This window comes from Cricetulus griseus (genome assembly GCF_003668045.3).
Source record: "Cricetulus griseus strain 17A/GY chromosome 1 unlocalized genomic scaffold, alternate assembly CriGri-PICRH-1.0 chr1_1, whole genome shotgun sequence".
NCBI classification, from domain to species: Eukaryota; Metazoa; Chordata; class Mammalia; order Rodentia; family Cricetidae; genus Cricetulus; species Cricetulus griseus.
Window position 1 is genome coordinate 158,252,584 of NW_023276807.1, and position 24,196 is coordinate 158,276,779.

Below are 24,196 nucleotides of genomic sequence, written 5' to 3' on the forward strand. Positions count from 1 at the left end.
CCCAAATACCAAAACCAGTTAAGATGATGGAGCTCAACTATGTAGTCAAATTGCAGCTTGTGAGGTGGGCAGGCTTCAAAGGGGAGGAGTTAGGGGAAGACCTGAAAAGCTTCAGAAGAAAGATACCCAGGGTCCAGGAGCAGAGGTTATCAATCAGGGCTGGCTACATGTTGACTTCCATTGAGCCTCGGGTACTTACACCAACTTACAAAAATGAACGAAACATGAATGAGTTGATTATAATGAACTGGAGATGTATCCCAGTGGTTGGGTGCATGCTAGGCATATATGACGCAGAGGGCCTCTGTCCCCAGCCTCACACACTGTGAAAAGAATTTGGAGTTTTCAGACTTGATGGTTCAACTCAGTGGTTGAACACGAGGATAGCTTGCATCTGGTTCCTGGTTTTCCTGTCTATACTATGGGTAATATAAGGATATGAGGAGTTTGTATATGTAAAGAGCTTGGAGATATAGAACCTCAAAAAATCAAATGTGTATTTCACACAATCAAAATACTGCTTAGGAATCACCTTTAACTTTTAGTTCTCAAGATTTGTTTTTGGTTTTCATTTGTTTGATGTATGTGTGTTACTTCAGACAGTATCTCACTATGCATAACCTACTTACCAATCTCCCTCCAAAATATGACTGAGTAACTTCAGTTAATAGATCTGTCTAACATGCTTAAGGATCTGAGCCACATGGTCCACAGAATTCTGGGCATTCTAGTGTATCCCTGTGATCTGGTCATTTGGAGATACAGGGAGACTCAGTAATCCAGGGTCATCCTAGGTACATAGCCAGGTCACATGAGAACCCAGTTCAAAGATCAAGGAACTGAAGGGGAATAAGTATAATTTTTGTGTGCAAGGCAAAATGCTCTACCTCAGAGTTAAACCCCAGCATTTAAAAAATTGGGCAGGAGCCTTATTGTTATTGCTGTTTCCTGCCCCTTGGTTCTCTTAATGAACTGGAATGCTTTATGTCCAGCTGAGGGCTCCATGTAGGCATAATATGACCTTCCAGACACATAACATTGAACCTTCACTTTCCCATGGACATCTCTCCTTTTCTCAATGTGAACCTCAGTGGCCCCCATCAGTGGACAAAATGGGTGGTTGCTTCATGACTGTGCTTGGGACAGTGTGTAGGTGGCCTGTCTCCAATTCTGATGACTTAAATTGGATCAATGGGACCCACATTGTGGAAGGAAAGAATCCACTGTGCGAATTTTTCTCTTACCTCCACATGTAGACCCCTTATAACATAAACTATGCAAAACAAAATAATAAATGAAAGAGACATATATGTATATATTTCATATATATATTTCATATATATATTTCATATATATATATATATATACATATATATATATATATATATATTACAACAAAACAAACACAAACACAAAGAGCACCTTGGCAGCCAGGAGTAACTACTGTTTACTGCAAAGTGAGGTGTCTCTGATTAAGGCTGAGAATTCCTTTGTCTATGGATGTATCAACACAGACACATAAAGACAGTTGGTGCTATGCCAATTTAGCTAAAAGAGTATTTATTTGTGATCTCTTCCTCATGTTCTTCTATATTGCAATCACTGTTTTTGGCAATTGTTCCCCAATCATTTTTGTACAAATATATAGTATTGATGTATGTATATGTCTTTTTCTAAAATATTCAGTAGGATGATTGTACAATTTCAATGTTTTCCCCACCAATTTATCATCAGCAATTTCCAAGTAAGTGAATATGGTTCAATATTTCTAAAAACCATATACCATGAGTGTCACACAGTTAAAAATTATTTCCCATGTAATGAAGTCTTTGGAACCCAGTCTTAGCTTTTGTAACCATTCCAATAAAAGGAGTTATATACTTACACAATTTTGTAAGTATTTTGTTGACAGGATGTCTAGCAGTGCAATGGAATCCTATCAAATCAAGGAACTCTGGTCCAGGGGGCAAAAAACTTATCTGAGGCCAGATTCAAACTGTAACTGATGCCAGTGGTCATGAAACGTCCATGATCCCCTCTCCTCTGCTGTTCTGCGGTTCAGTTATCAAGGAAGAAAGGACTCTTGCTCTATTAGTATGGTTGATACATTGCTTCAGACTAGTGTTTTAACCAAGGCAATAATTGGCATCGTTTTCATTCTGTCACTCTTTTCATAAATATGGTCCTTAAAAATCAGGGACATTTTTCTTAGCAGAATGAACACTTTAAGTACTTTTGAAGAATAGAATTGAGCTCCTGGGACTTCAGGCTCTTTCTTTCCTCCTCTTCTTCATTTTTAATTCATTCCTCCCATACTCTCCAAAGACATCATTTGAGTGCTCTACCAGTGTAGCCCATGACGTGGGATGTAACAACACTGAACAATAGGGAAGTGGGGAAATAAATGCTCTGTTAGATAAACAAGGCTAAATAAATCACAGCACTACAAGAAATGAATGTCAGGCCCATTTGGAGGTTCACATAGTATGTAATATTGAATTGGACTTGATGGATAAGTCAATATTCATTTAGTGAGAAAGACATATTATCAAAGAGAGCTGTGTGTAGAAGGGCTCAGTGTTCTGACAATGATTGGTGTGGTCAGAAAGACGTCTGTACCTGGAGATTGACAGAAGCTGCAATAGGAAGTGAGGACAACATCATAGAAGGCCTACCCTCTGTCACATGTGAAGTTCCTATGCCTTAAACTTGTCTTGAGTTCCTTTAATAATCTAGATGAGAGATGACGGTACTCAGCCATGACATCTTTGAGAGAGACAAAGATTGGACCAATGCCAGCTGAAACTTATCCAGGGTTCTAGTTCTGTTGAGCCTCAAGCTAATTGGAAGACAACTGACAACCAGTTATCCAATTTCTTCTCTGATTCAAGATTTCCTTAGTTGAGATTAAACTTTAAGTGACCCAGGGGCAATCAAAGATTTTTAAGTGTCCTGCTAATGTTTGTGGGTTTGGGTTTCCATATATTAGAGCAATAGTATTGGTGTGATCAAAACTTACAAACCACAACTCTACGGTGATTAAAATAAAATTCAAGAGGCTGAAGAGATGGCTCAGTTGTTAGGAATGCTTGCTGCCCTACAGAGGGATCATGCTCCACTCCCAACACTAGGGCAGCTCACAATCATCTGTAATGTTGGGGCATCCATATGTGGGAAGCTGTCTTTGGGGGGCTGCAGTCGGAGCCACCTGATTCGCCCTCGGTACACTTTTATTCCCAACGTTAACTCACTGCATTTTATTTCTTTTATCTGAGAGCTCTCCTTACACTTGTACATCAGTGGTGTCTATTCCTCTGTGGTGTCTATCACTTCTGTAACCCTCTCCCCTCCCCTGCCTCATGATCAGTCCCATTTTGTTGTGGATGGCTCTTCCTGCCAGCCTGCTCCCATAGCCACATCAGCCCCAAATAAACATACAGACTCTATATTAGTTATGAAACTGTTGGCCAATAGTTTGGGTTTCTTGTTGGCTAGCTCTGTCTTCATTTTTTTTTCAAGACAGGGTTTCTCTGTGGCTTTGGAGGCTGTCCTGGAACTTGCTCTGTAGACCAGGCTGGCCTCGAACTCACAGAGATCCGCCTGCCTCTGCCTCCCCAGTGCTGGGATGAAAGGTGTGCACCACCAACAACTGGCCTCTGTCTTAATTATTAATCCATTTTTATCAATCTCTGTATTGTCCTGAGGTTGTGGCTTATCTGGTAATGCCCAGCATGGTGTTACTCCTCCAGCAACATTGAGACTCTGGCAGGATCCTCCCTACCTTTCCCAGAATTCTCCAATCTCCTCATCCCTCCTATTTTACTGCCTCGTTGGCCATTGGCCCAACCGTGTTTTATTCATCAACCAATAAAAGAAGCATATACAAAAGGACATCTCCCATCATACCTCCTTTTCCTGTTACTTTACCATAAAGTGATGGACTGGCCATATATGCAGATCTCTGGCTAATTGACTCAGTTTCCTTTCCTGTTGCTGTGATAACACACCCTGACAAAAGCAACTTAAGGGAGAAAGTATTTACTTTGGTTCACCGTTGAGGTTTCAGTCAATCATCATGGAGAAATCACAACATCAGGAGCTTGAGGAAGCTGGTCACATTGCATCTCTTTTCTATACAGTTCAGAATCCCAGCCTAGGGAATGGTACTACCTACAATGGGTGGGTCCTCTCATTTCAATTAACCTAGTTAAAATAATTCCTCTCATCCCAGGTAATTCTACATCACACAGAGTTGACATCTGAGATTAACCACCACACAAATTTCAAAGGATTTCCAAGTAAAGGATCTCCAATTTCAGAGGGTGGAGGATGGGCCCACTGGCCCATTTAAATAGAGATAAATGTTCCTTGAGACTATTTCCCAATTCATGGAATTATCAGTGGCAAGCAAAATCTACTTGGGAAATTTTTAAGTAGGAGGATCACTGGTAACTCATGAGGACTTACTAAAAGCATCAGTGCCGGGACCATATCCATCAAGGTTTGAAGAAAGCAATATCAAGACATGAGATGTTGGAATTTTGACTTTCACTACTAGATTCAGTTGCATCCCCCACGTGCTATACACAAGAAAAGCAAATGCAAGACATTTTTATTTAATATATTTCTTACGCCTTTAATTCTATTGAGAAAAAGGTAAATCTATGAGGACTGTCAGATGGCAATCAATGACTGAATTATTGTGGAAGGAAAAGTTGAGCAGAAACTTGTTAGGATGGCTGCAGGTCAGATGAGGGCATTGTTGGGGTCTTGGATGGCTTTACTCCTCTACTCAGTATGAGGACAGATCTAAGGGTATTGGTTTCAGATAGTGAAAACCAAGTGACAGCTCCATCACTGAGATGGCTTTGAGGGAGTTTCAATACCATGTGCATATATTTTGAGGGCAAATTAAGTTGGTTGTGAAATTCATTACACAGCGGGCTTGTTTTTAATCACCACCTGGTATCTCTTTAGAATTCATGGCTTGTTTCGGACTTAATCAGACAATAGCAAACTGTTGTTATAAATCACATTCCATGTTAGTGTTTTATATTAAATAATTAGAGACATTTGAGTGATAGCAGATGAGTTCATTTCAGTTGGAAAGCATTTTTCTTTGGCTGAACTCTAAATCAATTGTATTCTGTAATTCTTGTTTGTATGCTCATCAAGTCCTGAGGGTTAGTTAAAGAGGATTTTGATTTTTCTGAGAAATGTGTGCCAAATCATGGGACCAATAATATTGCTGTCAAAGGCACAGAGCATCAAAATGATGGTGCTACCACAACTGACCAGTATGTAAATAACCTTCATATGATTCTACAAGCCAGTTGTCTCTTGGCTAGCTGTCAATAAATGTATCAGTTATTCCTGCTCAGGAAATATCTCCTTCCAAGATATTAAAATTTGTACTGCAGGAAAACCCGTAAGTTTGATCGTAATTCATAGGATTTAATGCAAGCTCATTAATCAAGTTGTGTAGACATGGAATTTTAAAAAGAATATACTTTGGGGAATGAAGTGTTTACTGCAGTCAAGACTGTGAAGAAAATCAATGCTGCTCATTTCTGTTAGGAATTGTTTACTGTGTCACTGAATCAATTTGAACATTTTAGTAGTAAAATCAAAGCTATGGGTCACAGTTGCTACAGATACAATTCTAACTCACATTGTACTTTGATACTGATATACTTATGACAAAAAGTGTTTGGATTTACATTTCAACTTATTTACATACTGGGGATTCTGTTTGACTAGATTTTGGACACATCTCTGGGAGATCATTCCTAGTATAACCACAGTCACTGTCAATTACCCAGATTTGGAGATCATTCAACACTCAGCTAACCCCAAAGAAACCTTATTAACAATCATCCAGTGATGCCACAAATGAGTCCTAGTAGTTACTAGAAAACATTCCTACATTACTTCCCCGATATGACTGACACAAACTAGGGAAAGAGTTTGGTAGTGAGTGTGAATTCATTGGGGGAGGAAAAAGGATCACAAGTTGATATCTAATCTTCCATTAGGTGTTGCAATAGTATTGGGCACCATCTTGGACTTCTGGAGTAAGAAAGCAAAATAGAAGGATCATTTTATGACTCTCCAAGCAAGAAAGGCTAAAGAAACCAAGAAGAAGCTCTCCTCCAAGGAGAGACAGAAAGAAGAACTGTGGGGATAAAGAAAATCTAGAAAGCATGGAGAATCAGAAAGGTTTCTCAGAAATGGGTATGATGGCATCCTCTGGCATAGAATTCAGTAATCTGTTTCTTTCATGCTCTGGGGAATGTCTGAATATGCAGTGGCTTAGTCATTTGCAATATCCCCGGGTGCACCCACTGAGGGGTTGTTGGAAGAAGTGAGTGTTTGCATTGTCTACATATCAACTCTTTAGGGCTAACAATGACTCCATATATAGGGAGTTATTGCTTCTAGGGTAAATTCAGTCCTGTCGTGAATAACAAACTCTTATCTGAAGCAGCAAGAAATACAGATCACAGCTTCTCCAAAACACAGCATCAATCTGTTTGCAGTAGTGCCTCTAGTACAAGGGGGGGGGGGCGGCGGTGGTAGAAGACAATGTTGATGAACTGACATACCCAGGAAACACGATTAAAAAGAAGCAGGAATAATCAGCATCAATGGGAAGTTGAGTACGTATAGTCCAGTCAGTGAAATAGAAAATGTCCCAAATCTTGGAAAAGATATAGATGCTTGGGTACAAAGGATATTTAGAACCCTAATCAGGAACAACAAGAAAAGAACCTCTCAATGTCAAATTAGAGACAAACTACTGATGCACAGAACAAAGAAAGACTACTGAGGGTTATGACCAAGAAGTGCCTACCATGTACAGAAGAAAATTCATCCAGTAACAGCGGATTTCTCAGGAGAAACTCCAAAGCACAGGAGCCCAGGGCATGATGCATGTCAAACCCTCAAAGAAAATAACTGCCAATCTAGATTACTATCTCCAGCCAAGCTAGCCTCCTGAATCCTAGGGAAAATAAAGATTTCCAAGCCCAAATTAAAAAAAGGAATTCATGACCATTCAGCATTCCAGCACTACAGAAGACATCAAAAGGAATTCTATACACACTAGATGATTCAAGATAAACAGTCATGAGAGCTCAGAAAGCAATAAATCTTCTGAAAAGGATAGCTAAGCAAATGAGAGCAGGAAAGAATTAAAACAATAAACCACCGACCTCTAAGATGAATAGGGGAAAATACAAAAACATGGATCTTTCAAAACTACAAAAAAAGCCTTAAAATGTCAGGAACTAGTGTATCCCTTTCAATAATAACCCTGGATATAGATGGTTAAATTACTACAATTAGCAATTAAGAGGTAAAGGCTGGTAGATTGTATCAATAAACAAAACTCAACACATTGTCAGTAGATTGGGGTTCTTATAGGGCTATATAGAAATAGATTCAGGAAATAAAGCGGTAAAAATAATGGAATTTCTAGCAAATGAAGTCTGAAATATCTCTACCTCTATGCAAGAAAACAGAGTTGCAGAAGAAACTGCTCAGAATTGACAAAGAAGGACACCACATATTGATGAAAAGATATGATTGAGGATATAAACAAACACTTGAGTGTTCACAGCACTCAACTTTGTAAAACAAAGGGAGAGATAGCCCCAAAGTAATTGTGGGTAACTCCAATATTCCTATCTTACTAATAGATCATCCTGAGTCAAACAAGTAAACAAGCAAAGCCAAGCAAAAACTGTTAAGAGTTTTGCACTGTACATAAAACAGAACTAATTGATACCACCAGACTATTTCATCCAAAGGCTACATAACACACATTCCTCTCATCAGTACGTGGAACTTTATTCAACATAGATCACATTTAAGTCTTCACATGCTTGAAATTATTTCCCCCTTTTTGTGTTATCAGATTGTAATAGGATGAAACTAAAAATCAACAACAGAAATTATACAAACACATGGAGACTAGGATATTATTTGTTCTGAACAATGGATCACTGGAGAAATCATGGGAAAATGGAAACTTTCTAGAACCAAATGAAAATGGAAATGCAACTTACATTCTGTTGTAGTCAATAAAAGCAGTTTTAAGAAGGAAGCTGACAGCTACAGGTATTGTGCTGGCTAGTTTTATGTCAACTTGATGTGAGCTAGAATCATTTTGTAAGAGGAAACTTGAGTTGAGAAAATGCCCTCAACAGATTGGTTTGTGGGTAGCCTGTGATGCATTTTCTTGATTGATAATTGATATGGGAGGCCCAGTTCACTGTGGCTGTGCCATCCCTGGGCTAGTGGTTCTGGGGCACATAAGAAAGCAGGCTGAGCAAGCCAAGGGAAGCAAGCCAGTAAGCAGCACTCCTCCATGGCCTCCACATCAGCTCCTGCCTTAAACTCCTGTTCTCACTTCCCTGGATGATGGACTTAAAAGTTGAAAGGTGAAATAAACCCCTTTCTCCCCAACTTGCTCTTGGTCTTGTTTCATTACAGCAATAGAAATCTAACTAAGATAGGGCCTATATTAATTTTTTAAGGAAATAACTCTCTACTTAATAGCGTATATACACAGGTTTTATAATAACAAGATTTTTATAAAAACTGAAGATTCACAGAAGGAAGGAACAAAAATCAGAGCAGAAATTGAGACTAAAAGACAAAACAGAGACCTATCTATCTCTGCTCACACGATGCCTGCACTGACTCTCATCCTTCATCAATGAGGCTTCTTCCACAGCAAAAACATTACAGATACCCACAATTGGTCAAGATGCAGAGAACCACTGACCATGGGATGCCCAACCCCCTACTGTACTGATACATCTACACACATACCCCTACACCTAAGGCAGCATTGAAGAAGAGGCAGAAAGAGGGTAAGAGCCAGGGGACCAGGCTGTCTGCTGTGAGATGGTGTCTTCTACATTGACAGGGAAGCTGTACCCATAGAAACTTCAACAATGTGGTTGCTTAAGTAAGACCTGCTCAGTGACACCAGTTAACATGCCAACATTGATGGAGGAAATTATGGGTAACTAATAGTTGCTGAGAAAAGGAGATTTAGTCTCCTCCAGGGATGAGCCCTCTAATAGACTATCCAATCCCAGGGATCATCCCTAAACACATATACATGCAAGTAACACTAATGGGATCCTGCAGATTACCTCCCCCCCCCGTCTGTGTGTGTGTGTGTGTGTGTGTGTGTGTGTGTAACAATAAAATTTAAAAAGTCAGGAGTTTGAGAGGGAGTGACAGACATGGGAGAAGCTAGAAGAGTGGATACGATGTAAATACAGTACTCATGTATGGTATTTTTAAAATTCAAATACAAAAATAATATGAACAATCAACAAATAGAGTTGGTTCCCTAAAAGCAAACAGGATTTCAAACCCTTAGCTAAACTAACCAAAAGAAATAGAAAACACAAATAATAGCATTGGCGCCACTAAGGGAGATACTACAAAGATCTCACTGAAAGTCACAGGATCTCCAGGGCATATCAAGGAACATTATATACCAATGATTAGGGAAATCTAGAACTAGGAAGATTTCAAGGCACATATTACCTGTCACAATTGAGTCAAGGGGATATGAAAAGTTAAATCAATTATCAACAAAGAAATCAAGCTTCAATAAAAATCATGCTAACATGAAAAAAAAAACTATACATGTATAAATGTCAACTGCAGCTGTGGCTACAGTCACAAATGGCTGAAGAAAAACAAGGTGGCACTGGGGCTGTTCAAGTCTTGCTACAAAGCAAGACCAGTATTTGGGTCATGTCGGTTTCAGTTTTGCCTTCTGGATTCCAAGAGGGTGGTGTCAATGGAGGTCAACACAAGAGAGGCCTGATCAATAGAGAAACAAGACATGGAGATCAGTAGCCAGCAAAAGCTGCCTGCAATGGATGGAGTACGAAAATATGGAGTAATAAATCCAGAACGCTTATAAGGTGGAACTTTTGCTTGTAGCTGGAAGTTGTGTCCCCTTTCTTGTTGTTTGACAAATGAAACAAACAGACAAAAACTGTGATATGAAAGTAACTTCACAGCTGTAAACTAAGGACATCAGTCAACCCCAAATCCAAGAACTTTATTGATTATCTGGGAAAGTTTGTTCAAAATATTTCATGCTAAATAGAGCTAGAGATATGGCTCAGCTGTTAAGAGCAATGGCTATTCTTCCAGAGAACCTAGGTTTGATTCCCAACACTCACAGCATGGCTCACAAGCAACCATGTGTACTTCCAGTTCCAGAGGATCTGATGCCTCCTCCTGGCCTCCATTCGAATCAGGCATGCACACCATACACAGACATGAATGTAGACAAAGCACTCTCTCTCTCTCTCTCTCTCTCTCTCTCTCTCTCTCTCTCTCTCTCACACACACACACACACACACACACACACACACACACACACAATGAAATGTTTTAAACATTTCCCCACTGACTATTTAATTTAGAACGTCTATTGACTGAAGTCTTATGCTGGGCAGTCAGAATGGGGCCTCGGGCCTCTTCCCACAGAAAAGACCCAACTTTTTGGTACTGGATGGATGCTTGCCTTCTTACAGCTCAAGTCTTCAGTTTTTAAAGGGGGCTCTGAGTTTGCCTTAGGCAGAGTACCAGAAGACACCATTACCCTGCTCTTCTCAACTGAGGAAGAATTATGATAGTTCCTCAGGGGGCACAAAGTCCTTCCTAACAGGAACTGTTCAGACCATGAAGGTTAAAGACAAAATGGTATTTAACTTCAGCACCAGAGATGTAACTCAGTGGCAGAATGTTTGTCCAATAAATATGAAGCCCTCTGTTCAATACCTCAGCAATGAAAGAACAAGGCAGAACAAGTACTCACACAAAAACTAACTCTAAGACTATTGTGCAGGAACCCAATTGAATTTGGTGCTGAGAAAGACTATGATTTAGAAACTCCATTATTATGTTATAATGAATATGTTAATAATGAAGTTAGAATGTGTGTGTGTGTGTGTGTGTGTGTGTGTGTGTGTGTGTGTGTGTGTGTGTGTGTGTGTGTGTACTAGATTATTCATGTGACCATGAAGGTTAAAAACAAAATGGTACAATTAAGGAATTCAGAGCCAGTGTGCCTCTATAGGGGTGGTCTGTTAGGCTTTGAGAGGAATGTGGACTTTAGATTGATCTGCGGGGTAATACTGTCAGCTAATTCTCTTGCAGGACAAGAAAGGCCACGGACATCTCTCCAGCGCTGGTATAGGTGGGGGAAGCACGTAATTCAAGCCAAGGAGGAACTAACTGTACTGTACTGACAGACGTGATAGAACCAAGTTCAGTGCTTGGCCATGAGATGGCAGTGTCGAGTCGTACAGCAGAGCTACGGGTTTTGAGGCACTTCGGCTTGGATGGAGCCCTGACTGGAAAGCTTCTGAGAGAGCTTTCAAGAAAGGAACCATAATAGAAAGAAAGAAAGAAAGAAAGAAAGAAAGAAAGAAAGAAAGAAAGAAAGAAAGGAAGGAAGGAAGGAAGGAAGGAAGGAAGGAAGGAAGGAAGGAAGGAAGGAAGGAAGGAAGGAAGGAAAGGGAAGGAAGGAAGGAAGGAAGGAAGGAAGAAAGGAAGGAAGGAAGGAAGGAAAAGGAAGGAAACATTACAAAGATGGACTCAAGAAGTCAGAGGCACAGCTGAGCTCTTCAGATACTGGGGCAGGGGGTAATTGAGAGGATGTTAGCCAGGCTTGGGCAACTGATACAGTCAAAGATAATAAACAGAAAGGACCCGGAGCAGGAAGGAGATGCAGAGAGGCTAAAGCAGAATGAAGCCAAGGCAAAAGAGGAAGTGGAACAACCAGTGCAGGTCCCCCAGAAAAATCAGTTCAGGTGACTAGGACAGGTTCTGTCAGTGTGGAGTCCTGGGACATCAAAGTGCTACTGCCTATGGCTGTGTTGGCCAACCCTTCCTCAGCAAACAAAGGCGGTATTCTAGAATATGCTGAGCCAGTGTATTTGGCAGCATGTGAGTAAGACTCAAATGGAGCTTGTTCCCTTGGATCTGTGTTTTCTGGCTCAGGCACCTGACCTTTTAATGCTACAGTGGGAAGGGCTGTGCTCGGCAGGGGAGGAGAGCTAAGGGTTCTGCCTGTGTCTTTCACTTTGGGAGATTCTTATTTTGCCTAAAGCATAGTATCGGGCTTAAATGAGCTACTTTGGGATCTACTAGATGGAAACAGGCAAGATATGTTATGATAAAAAGGCATGCTAGAAGACAATCTAGGCGATTCTATCAGCAAACTCTCTAAGCACTCCTGTGCCTTGTAAGATGCAAGAGGTAACAAGTCAGGATTATCACCATGACAGCTTGGGTTCTGTAAGGGCTAAGAGACCTGTTCCAGACCCTGCCCAGGGTCCCAAAGGTAAAATGCTTCTCAGGAGCAAAGGAAGGGGTAAAAGATTTCTGTAGTAACTTCTCACACAATCTGAGGGTCATGCTCTTTATTTCCTGTGCTCTTTATTATTCTGTTTCCACTCTAATAATCCTGTCCTATTTCTAACCTCTCTATGCTCTTCTTCTAGCTTCTTTTATTATTATTATTATTATTATTATTATTATTATTATTATTATTTATTAGTTCAATTTAGAAACAAGCTTGCTTCACATGTCAATCCCTTCTCATCCCTCCCTCCCCTCCCACCCCCCATCAGCACCCCACCTCTTCCACCCTCTGCTCCCCAGCAAAAGTGAGGCTTCTATTCTAAAGACTCTTCTCCTTCAGGAGCCTTGAAGTGATAAAGAAGTTTCTGTCATTGGTCAAAAGCACATTCTTAGATCAAGTGATAGGAGCTGGGCCATTTTCCATGACAACACAAGGGTCCAAGGCCATAGGAGCAAATCCATGACCAGACAGGGGAGGGCTCAGTGCCCAATAATAACTTTAAGGCACAGATCTGTTGTTAGTAGACTGGCAAGTGAAGAATTAGCATGCTTTTCTTGGTAACCTTGGTAGACATCTGTGACTCTGACCTTGTGCAAGCTGTAAAGTTTTCTTTTTACAAAAATCTTTAGTCTGGTTTGAACTTGCTCTGAGGTAAAAGTGAGCTAATTGTATGCAGTAGTCTGAGTAAGAGAACAAGGCAGGCTATTAAGAGTTAATACTAGTTAAACCTGCTGTATCTCTCATGGCCCCTGACATGGTTCTAGGATTAAAAACCCTGTGAAGTTTGCTGATTTGTTTAGTGTTCAAAACATCTAATTGGGTCATCATGTGTTTTGTACTCTTAGTAAGTACAAAACATATTTTTATATCATTCCAGTTAGTAATAGGTACCCAAGTGTGGTAGGTAGTTTGAATGTAATTGGCCCCCATCATCTCATAGGGAGTGGCATTATTAGGAAGTATGGTTTTGTTGGAGTGGGTATAGCCTTGTTAGAGGAAGTGTGTCACTATAGGGGGTGGGCTTTGAGGTTTCCTATGCTCAGGATATTTCCCAGTGTCTCAGTCAACTTCCTGTCGCCTGCAAGATGTAGGACTCCCAGTTACTTCTCCACTACTATGTCTGCCTGCACCCATTACACTTCCCACCATAATGGAATGAACTGAACCTCTGAACTGTAAGCCACAACCTCAACAAACTGTTTTCCTTATGAGAGTTTCTGTAGTCATGGTGTCTCTTCACAGCAATTTAAACCCTAACTAAGACACCAAGGTTATATATATTGTTGACAAGCTCTTGCTGAAGATATGAGTAAATTATTTGCCTATGGTAGCTGTCTCTGGGCATTGGACCAACCTAAATGCCAAGACTCCTGATTTCTACTCAGTTGACTTTGTTTATATATCACTAGGCTATCTAGTTTAGGCAGAAATTGTACCTACAAACACTGTCCAGGCCCCAGGGCTTCTACAGTAAGCCATCCCCTGCTTGTATAACCTTGCTCAGGGGAAAGAGAGTGACAAAAGCAGTTCTTCATCTCACCCCGGCTGCATCAAGAGTCCTTCCAGACCCAACTGCCAAACACGAATTATTCTTGAAGTCTACCTAAAATGTGCAGCCCCATTGTGGAGATTGTGTTCTCATATCAAGAATCAAGGTCTCTGTTTTCCTCCCTAGATACCTTTAATATGTGTGTTTCACAACAAGAGGGATGAAGTGAAAAGCCCAGGGAGATGCCCACAACATGCGAGGAATGGAACCATGGGACAAACGAGAGAATCCAAGCCATGAGGAACTTCTCAGTTGTCATGGTATTAGGAACTAGAGGGGTTTGGGGGATGTCCCAGAGGTAACCATGGAAAGTCCCATGAAGGGACAAGAACACAATAGGGTGTTTTCAGTGATCCCTATTCTAGTGTTTGACTTTATGGTACCTTGTTCTCAGGTGTCCATCCTTTTAGTCTGCCAAACTGTGGAACTGCTGACTTCCTCTAGGCTTATGTGTTAAAACTCTTGCCCCAGTAGGGCAATATTGGAAGGCCATAGAATCTGTAATGGGTGGGGCCCAGAGGAATGTTCTCAGGTGGTGTGCTTCAAAGGAGATTATGAAGACTCAGCCAGTCCTGCCTCCCTTTCTGGCCAAGTGGTAAGAGTTCTTTCTCTCTCACAAGCTCTCGCCATTGCTATCCAGCACCAATACCAGAGGTCTAGAAGCAATGGGCTTACCTGTGGACTGGAACCACTGAACCAAAATAAACCTCAATCTGTGTGTGTGTGTGTGTGTGTGTGTGTGTGTGTGTGTGTGTGTGTGGTGTGTGTGGCTCTGTCTGTGTCCCCTTTCTGTCTCTGTCTCTCTCTGTATCTGTCTCTCTGTCTGTCAGTCTATCTCTCTGTGTGTGAGAAAGAGAGTATTGGGATGTGTATGTGAGTGTGTGTGGGGGGGGGTGTATGAGAGTGTGTGTTGGGTGTATGTGTGTTGTGTGTGTTGGATCTCTGTGTGTTGGGTGTATGTGTGTTAGGTGCATGTTCACATGTATAGCTTTGCCTGTGGAGGCCTGAGGTTGATGCTGGGAAGCTTCTTATATCCATTTCTACATTATTCATTGAGACAGTGTCTGTTGCACAAAAACTAAAAGATTCAGAGACTGGTATTAGGATTCAAACTTCAAGCTGAAGATCAGAAAAGCAAAGCAGCTGGGCACTAGCTCTTACCTCCACCTCAGACTGAAAGGTGATCCTGGCTCCAAACCTCAGACTGCAATCCCAGACTGCTATGCTCTCCTCAAAGTGGCTGGAGAATCCTGAAACCTCAATATCTTCCTATCCTCAATGTGGCTGGAGAATGAATGCCAGCTTGGAGACGCTGTTCCTGTCTTAAATACCCCTCATGAGTCCTGGGATTAAAGGCCTGTGATCCCAAGTGCTGAGATCATCTTTGTGTGAGCTGTTTCTCTTTAGGACTGGATATATTTTGTGTAGCTCAGTGTGGTCTGGAACTAACAGAGATCCGTCTTCCTCTACCTCCTAAGTGGTGGGATTAAAGGTGTGTACCACCACTACCTGGTCTCTATAGCTTGAGGCTGACTTTGCTTTCTGAATCTTCAGGCAGGATTTAATAAATCATAAATAATATATTACCACAAGGGTCTCTCAACTGAACCTGAGCTTGGCAACACAAGCTAGTCTGGCTAGCTTGCTTGCTCTGTATTTCTTCTGTCTTCCTTCTCATTCCTGGACTCACAGGTGGGTTACCATTCAGCCTAACATTTCCATGGGGCTGGGGATCCAAAGTCCTGTCCTTCTACTCACACACTAAGTGCTTTAACCACTGAGAAATCTTGCCAGTACTGTATTTTTTCCTCCTTTCTTTCTTTCTTTCTTTCTTTCTTTCTTTCTTTCTTTCTTTCTGCTTTTGTGAGCCTTACTGCCTGGGGTTGTTTCTTTGTCCTTCCTACAACTGTTTTCATTTTTAAAAGAGAACATTTAGATCCAAGCTTATGAAGACCTCAGCATGTAAGCTCTGAGAATTTCCTTAGGAAATTATCACTCTGCAGAAGCTGTGGTGAAACCCTGCTCAGATCCACTTTGAGGAACAAACTGAGGCATGGAGAAGGCAACTAGATAATGGCTCTCTTTGCACTTAGGCTCAACAGGATATTCAAGCATCATGTAGCCATTGGTTAATATGGTTGGGTTACTAGGGCCACCAGGTCATTTCTGGCCATCAAGGAACTTCACTGTTTTATATCTGCTACCGAGGTCCCTTGAATCGAGCAAGGTATTATCTAATGTGTAAAGTGTCCTAAACTCTGACCCCTTTATTTCCATAGATTATGTGCCTCAACAAACCTTTAAATACTTTTTTAGAGGGTGAAAGGCAGATAGGAGATAGTTTATTCTGAGAAAATGTGGGTAACCATGGTCTGGGACCACTGATTCGGGTTGTCCTGAATGACATCTCTACCACTGCTGTGAAGCTTTTCTAGTCACAGAGCAAAAGGATTCAATAAGCCAGTGCAGTGCATGGAATCTATTAGTGTGGGGTTAGGCAAGTTTAAGGCGGTAAAAACTCTCTGCTTTAGGTTTCAGATGCTATCTAATGACATCCTTGGCTTTGAGATTGGTGGAAGCTAATGGTGTGCTCAATCAATCCATTTCAAAGGTTTTACCTGCTAGTCACAGAAAGTTAGAGCAGACCCAGAAGTGGGGGATCGCTGACCATTAAAGGAGCTAAGGATAGCACAGGATAATGTTGGCCCTTGATCTGTAGCATTCCACCTTCCCACAATCATCAAGGTTCTGATCCATCAGTAGATCTATAGAATCCTCAACGCAGATGGCTTTTCTTTTTCAGCGAACTTGAGTTAATAGTTTCCTCAGTTAGACAAGCATCACATTTTGTGCATGTGGGGACCAAATGTTTCATACCCCATGATGCTAGGTAGGAGGATGGCTCATTCCTAGGACTGATGAATGAGACAATGAACAGGCAAGAATGTAGTACTTAGGAGTGAGAAATAATTGTTAAAGTCACTAAGGTCACTTGATGGCATCAGTATTCATAGACACCGTGAATTAGGGTCTGAGTTTTTCCTTGTTTATAATTTCAGGGTCTAACATTACATTAGTGAGCAACACATAGTCAAATCATACTTACAACAGACAAGAACACAATGTAGCCTAATGAAGCAAAGGCGGCAATGAGGCAAACAGGCATATTAGCCAACCAAAAAGACCTCTGCGTGTATCATTATACTCTTTTACAAGACTGATTTGTTATTCTGTGTCTGTGATCATTAGTACTTTATGAAATACTTTAACTGTTAACGAACCTCTTATATTTTTAATTACTTATAATTACATTTTGGCATCCATTTACTGGAGTATTGAACTGGCAAAACTGGTCCCGGGATTTATCTGTAAAAATAAAAAATACCTGTCTATCAAGGCCTTACTGGCAGGAGGGGTTCCATCATCAGTATAGATGTGAATAGTCGCTACCTCATGCAGGCTAGTTACAAATGATAGGAGTAGCTACTGGTCCTGGATAATTTCTCTCAAGGGGGTGGCTAAGTTCATGAAGCGGGATGAGAAGTCAGGGAAGTAGTATTTGGTAGAAAAAACAGGTTTTTTAATGCATCAGTGTTATCAACCACAATTACCTGGGGTTACAGGCAAGGTTGCACTGGCATTCATGTAGGAACGACTTTCAGAAAGTTACAGAAATACGTAATAGAAGACACAATAAAGTGAGAAGAAGGAGTAGTTGATAAGGTTGAGAGTAGTTACTACACTGATGTTGTAGTCCCTTGTTTCATCTGCAGAGGGAGGCAACTAACTCTTCTAGTTGCTCACCAGTGGCACAGGCAAAGATTCCTCATAGTGTGAGGGAGAAAAGAACAGTTGTAGGCCAGTAGGGACAGCCTTCAGACCATCATGTTAATTTGATGTGAAGACAAGGAAAGAACGTCTGGGGGTAAACATCCAGATGCACAGTGCAATGTGAGAAAATTGGGATGGAGCTGGTAGAAACCCGGAGCTGAAACCTGTTATGATGTACAGTAAAGGCCAGGGCATAGGCAAATGTAGAACACCGAGGTCCCTGCTTAGCTCTTACATTCTATTACTTTTCCTATGCCATGGCCAAAATGCCTAACAGAGACATGGAAACACTTATTTTTTTTCTCAGACTTTTTTTAAATTTAAATTAGAAACAAGCTTGTTTTACATGTCAATCCCAGTTCCCTCTCCCTCTCCTCCTCCCCTGCGCCCCCATCCCATTCCCTTTCTGCTCCCCGGAGAGGGTGAGGCCTTCCATGGGAGATCTTCAAAGTCTGTCATCATTTGGAGCAGGGCCTAGGCCATCCCCCATGTGTCTAGGCTGAGAGAGTATCCCTCTAAGTGGAATGGGCTCCCAAAGTCCATTTGTATACTAGGGATAAATGCTGATCTACTACCAGAGGCCCCATAGATTGTCAAGGCCTCCTTACTAACAATCACGTTCAGGGGGGTCAGGATCAGTCCTATGATGGTTTCCCAGCTATCAGTCTGGGGTCCATGAGCTCCTCCTTGTTCAGGTCAGCTGTTTCTGTGGGTTTCACTAGCCTGGTCTTGACCCTTTTGCTCATCACTCCTCTACTTGCTCTGCAACTGGATTCTAGGAGTTCGGTACAGTGTTTAGCTGTGGGTATCTGCTTCTGCTTCCATCAGCCATTGGATGAAGGCTCTAGGATAAGGTAGTCATCAATCTCATTATAGGGGAAGGGCATTTAAGGTAGCCTCTCCACTATTGCTTAGATTGTTAGTTGGTGTCATCCTTGCAGATCTCTGGACATTTCCCTAGTGCCAGATTTCTCTTTAAACCTATGATGGTATCTATTATGGTATCTCTTATCTTTCTCTCCTCTATTCTTCCCCTGACTCAACCTTCCTGCTCCCTCATGTACTTCTCTCCCCTTCTCTTTCTCCTAACTCCCTCTCCCCCTCCCCTATGCTCCCAATTTGCTCAGGAGTTCTTGTCCCTTTCCCCTTCTCTGGGGGACCATGTATGTCTCTCTAAGGGTCCTCATTGGGAAACACTTTTTTTTGGCTCACCATTTCAGAAGGTTTCATCCATGAGTACTTGGCTCCATACCTGGAAACATCATGGTGACAGGAGCTATTTACATCATGGTAAACAGGAAAGTACAGGCAACAATACAGCCCTAAGTACTCACCTCAGGTAACCTACTTCCTTCAGCCAGGCCTTACCCCGCCCCCCCCCCCAAATTTCCAGAAACTCTCAGAATTAGCACCATCAACTGGAGTTAAGATGTCAAGACATGAGCCTATATGGGACATTTCAGGTACTAATCCTAACACCTGTGTTTCCTGTAGGCTGATGTGTAGGTGGCACAGTTGAGCAAGGAACCTTCCTGCCTGGATACATCCCCAGCCATCCCACAACACAGTTGAAGCTTGCTCCCAAGGTACTTGTGTGGTGGGTTGGAAGTGTCACATGTGATTATTTTCTTTCTTTTCTGAGTCCCTAAACAACACAGACACAAAATGAACATCAATAGGTTTCGTACTCTTACAGCTGACACTGAAGAATATTGTAAATCGCAGGCCATGAACTTCTCAGAGAAAGTATAGATTCAGATCCTTGGCCAACCCAGTGACAAGGCAACCACAGAATGCTCTAAATCGTGAATAGTCTCTAGAAAATTGACTGCGTGTGGGAATGGGAAACATGTGTGATCTCTTTGTATAGCCTCTGTGTTCAAAGGAGAGGAACAAGGTGGGCCACACAAACACTGTTCATCCAGGGAAGAAGAGATAAGTGGAGAGAGAAATGCTGAGCATGGCTTACATGCTGGGGTCACCTCTACATGGAAGGAGGAAGTTGGAGTGAGAAAGGTCTGGTCTCTTCTTTCACACTGACTCTAGTCGGAGTCCCCTTTAAACAGGGTAGAGGTTGAGTTCCGGGGGGATTATTGATGATCCCGATTGGAACAAGTGAAGGCTTTTGTAGTGAGAAGGTAAAAGCACTATAGTTTTATTCCAGAAGCTATGCAAACTTTGCATGAAGATACTTTTGAGAGATCAATATCTGTGAGGGGAATGAATAAAAGGAAGAATTGAGCAGTCAAGCCCAACAGTGCCTTGTCCAGTCTGGCAAGTAGCGCTGGAGAATATGTTGTCCATACCTTTTTACCTTCATCTCATGTCATCACTAGATGTGGACCATGCAGAGAGAGTAAGATTTAGCTCTCAAAGACAGACCCTGAAAGTGCTAATGGCTGGGGCTGCTAATCAATGCAGTGGATTTATCCTTGTCTGCAAACGATGAAAGCTGGGACACCACATGGGCTGAGTTGCTATGTTTTCCTTTGGGTCATGGTTTCTAAAGCTGTGGCATTAAAAGTGATTCTTTAGTTAGCCACAGAGCTTGGTAGAAACAGAATAAATCCCTTTGCCCAGTCAGTGGGCTTTCTGGCACTCCACTCTTGGCTGGTTTTCTGGCTTGGGACTCAGAGAGAGGCAGAATGCCATTCCTAAGAGCATGTGGTGGAACAACTGTTCACCTCACAGTGAACAAGAAGCAAATAAAGAAAGAGACAAGAGGAGTAGGAACCTCTTCTTCCAACCAGGCTCCATCTCCTGTATCTGTCACTTCCCAATAATGTCATCAAATTATGATTTCATCAGAGAACTGAAGCATTGATTAAATCAGAGCCCCCATAGTCCATCACCTCCACCAAAGACCAGGACCTGACAATCAAACCCTTAACCTACACGCCTTCAGGAGACATCCAAACCACAAGATCATCCATCCCTGAGATCCTGTGAATCCTAGCCAGTGAGAGCTCATAGCTGCCCTTTTCTCCAGGCAATTGATTCTGGACAAGCAGAAATTTAGAGATAGTTATATTAGCTCTCTAGTCCCTTCACCCTCACAATGGGGCCAGACCTTGACCAGTGATGGTCTATAGGCACAAAAGGCCAGCCTACTTTTGTTGGAGATTATTTAATGGTGCAATTTGTGCCTCATAACTTCTCTGGCACCAGACCAAAGAGAAGCTGCACCAAGGTGACATTCTTGCCTATCTGCCACACACAATCTTCTTGCCCTCATGTCCTTTTTCCTAAGATTATTTACCTCATTAAGCGCTTCAGGATGACCATCTTCACTCTGTTTCTAGGGAACTCAAACTAAGACCATTGGCAAAGGAGGCTGACTCAAATGATAAGATTGTGAAGTTGGATAGCTCCCTAGCTGTGTGGCAATAAGTGCATGGAACAACGATAGTTCCCGGAATTTGAGGACAGTAGGATTGATAAAACCAACTGAAATGAGCTATGTGTAAGAAGAAGAAACTGTAGCCTATTCAGCATCTCGAGGATTTGTGAGGTAAGGGGAAGAGGAAAACAGCCATCCATTCTATGCCCTTAGTACTATTGACTTGGTAGAAAAATAAAAAGACAGACTCAAATATGTTAGCCAATAGTTTCAGGGAAGTTCAGGATTCACACGGCCTTGATATTTTGTATGTATATGCATTTTTGTGTGTGCATGGGTCCATGAGTGAGTTCATTTGTATAAATCAGAGGACAACCTTAGGTGCTGTTCTTCAGGCCTCAACTACCACTTATTTATTTTTTTTAAGACAGGATCTCTTACAGGCCTAGAATTTGCCTGCAATCCCCACAGACCCACTTGTCTCTGCCTCCTCTGTGCTAGAATTAAAAGTGTGTGTCATAAAACTTGTTTTTCTTCTTCTTTTTTAAAAAATGTATGCTCCACCTGGCAGTGGTGGCACACACCTTTAATCCCAGCACTTGGGAGGCAGAGGCATGAGGATCTTTGTGAGTTCAGGGCCCACAAAATAAGTTCCAGGACAGCCACGGCTACATAGAAAAACCCTGTTTTGAAAAAAAAAAAAAAGTGGGTTCCAAGAATCAAACCCAGGTCCTTATGTTTATTAGGCAAGCTGACTGAGCTAGCCTAGCCCCAGCCCCTCCTTGACATTTTGAAAGATTTTTGCATCTGGAAGCCAGCATAGCTGCACAGGGATCAGAGGTAGGCCAAGACACCTAAAGCACAATAAAGGACAACATTTTAGTGACTTTAGGGTTAAGCTGCTGCAAGATCAGTATTTGTATGATTTTTGTCGATATGTGTTATAATAAATCTTTCCGCCAAAAGCCGCTAAGCCCCATCGCCATGTGTGAGCTTTATGCTAGTCGCCTGCCCGAGTTAGGCCCAAATAATACATAGAAACTTGTATTAGGTTCAATGCTGCTTGGCCAATGACTAGGATTCTCATCTGTTAGCTCAGTCTTAAATATCATAAATCTATATATTTTATAAGACTTATCGGACGCCTTATTGGCGTCCCTCCTTGTCGGTGGATCATATCTTGCCGCTGGAGCAGGAGCGGAGGGGAAAAGAGAGCCCTTCCTGTTTCTCCTTCGCTTAAATATGAGTCTCTTTGCTAGATATGCCCTCCTTAAAGTCTGTATCATGGGCATCTTTATTTGTCTCAGCCTAGCTACAGCTCTATAGCCAAGTGAAGACTGGGTACAGTAGTTAATGTTAGAGACAGAACTTCAGAAATGGCTGGCTTCTCAGTTAGCTGAAGAATCCTGCACAAAGGCCCCTTTAAAACAGAACACAGTGAATGTACACAGGTAGTGCTCTTAGTGGCTGCATCTGAGAGCATATCCTGTCAGAACCCCAAGGACAGGACAGTACAGATGCCTGAATACTAACAATGGTGTCTGAATTTCTTAACACCAAAACAAAATAGCATAGAACATGTACTAGAAAAAAATGATAAATAGTATAAAAATGTTAAAACACTTAACATCATATACTTCTTAGTAAGCATTCAGACAAAGGCTTGGATAACATACAGTAACACAAAGATTAAGAGACCAATGTTATACAAAATAAAAATAAGAAAAGAATCTTGCACAACATAGTTTTGTCCTTATTAGGGAAAGAAGAAGTCTGAGAATTGGGGTCAGAACATCTGATCAGATAGACTTAAGAATTTTGTCTTCCTTGATACCTGAAGTCCTCTTGGTTTGTAGAAGTAGTTCAACCCTCTGATGGAATTCGAGACTTATTCCTTACCCAGAAGAGTTTAGTGAAGCCTCAAATAAAAAACACACCTTACAAAACACTTGCCATTCCAGACTCTGCCTCCACCCAATTACCCTATCCACCAAATACATAACTAGGGCCAAATGACAGCAGAAGCATCCCAAGGAACTTAAGGTTGTCAAAGAGACATAGAACCTGCATAAGATGAAGACAAATGGCAGCAAAGAATCCTGGGGATGGAGTGGGGAAGAGTCAGCCAGGGTTGCAGAAATACAAGCCTGGGTACATGGAAATTTGTTGATATGAGGCCATTTATCCTTGACCTTGGATCCCATGCCTGGACGGGACCCTGAGTTAATGTGTTATGATAGCTTTTGGAAGCTCAAAAATGATGATGAAATGAAGTAGAAATGCCAGAACTACTTAGAGGATATAGAGAAAGGAACTTTGCTAGAATTGCTAGATCTAGTATAAAGACCCGAGTCTGTGATCCACTCTGTAAATATTGATCTGATTCCTCAGAAAAACCTAGAGGGATACTTTTTTTTTTTTTTCAAACAATGCCCTAATGAATGTGCTGGTACATTGGCGGTGAGCAGTTTACTAATGAACTGAAATGGACAGTAGACTGTCATACAATTGAACTCTCTGGCAGCAATGGTGATAATGAGATCCCAGAAGAGCAGAGATCAAGAATCCTTGGAACAAAATGAATGTAGTGAGCCAGTCAGAAGGATGCCAGAGAGGCCTGACCCCATAGTAGCCTCTGTAGATGATTCATGAAACACATTGTTCCCAGGAGCAAGATGAGACTGCCAATAAGGATGTTCCTTAATATAATTTGATTTTTAAAAAATTTTATGTGCATTTGCCTTCATGCATTTCTATGCACCATGTATATGCCTGATGCCTGCAGAGGTCAGAAGATGGCATCAGATCCTGTTGTAGAAAATTGTGAGCTGCCACATGGGTGCCATGAGTTGAACCTGGATTCTCAGGAACAATAAGTAGCTAGTGCTCTTAACTACTGAGCCATCATCTCTCAAGCTCCGTGAATGTGCCTTAATTTAAATATTCAAAGGCCATCAACAAGGCCTGAGGAAAATCTGCTGTCACTTGTGCTTGTGGACAGATGAAGCCTTTACCCTTCCTTTTCATAGTCTACCCTTTGGGGATCATTTTTACCCCAATTCA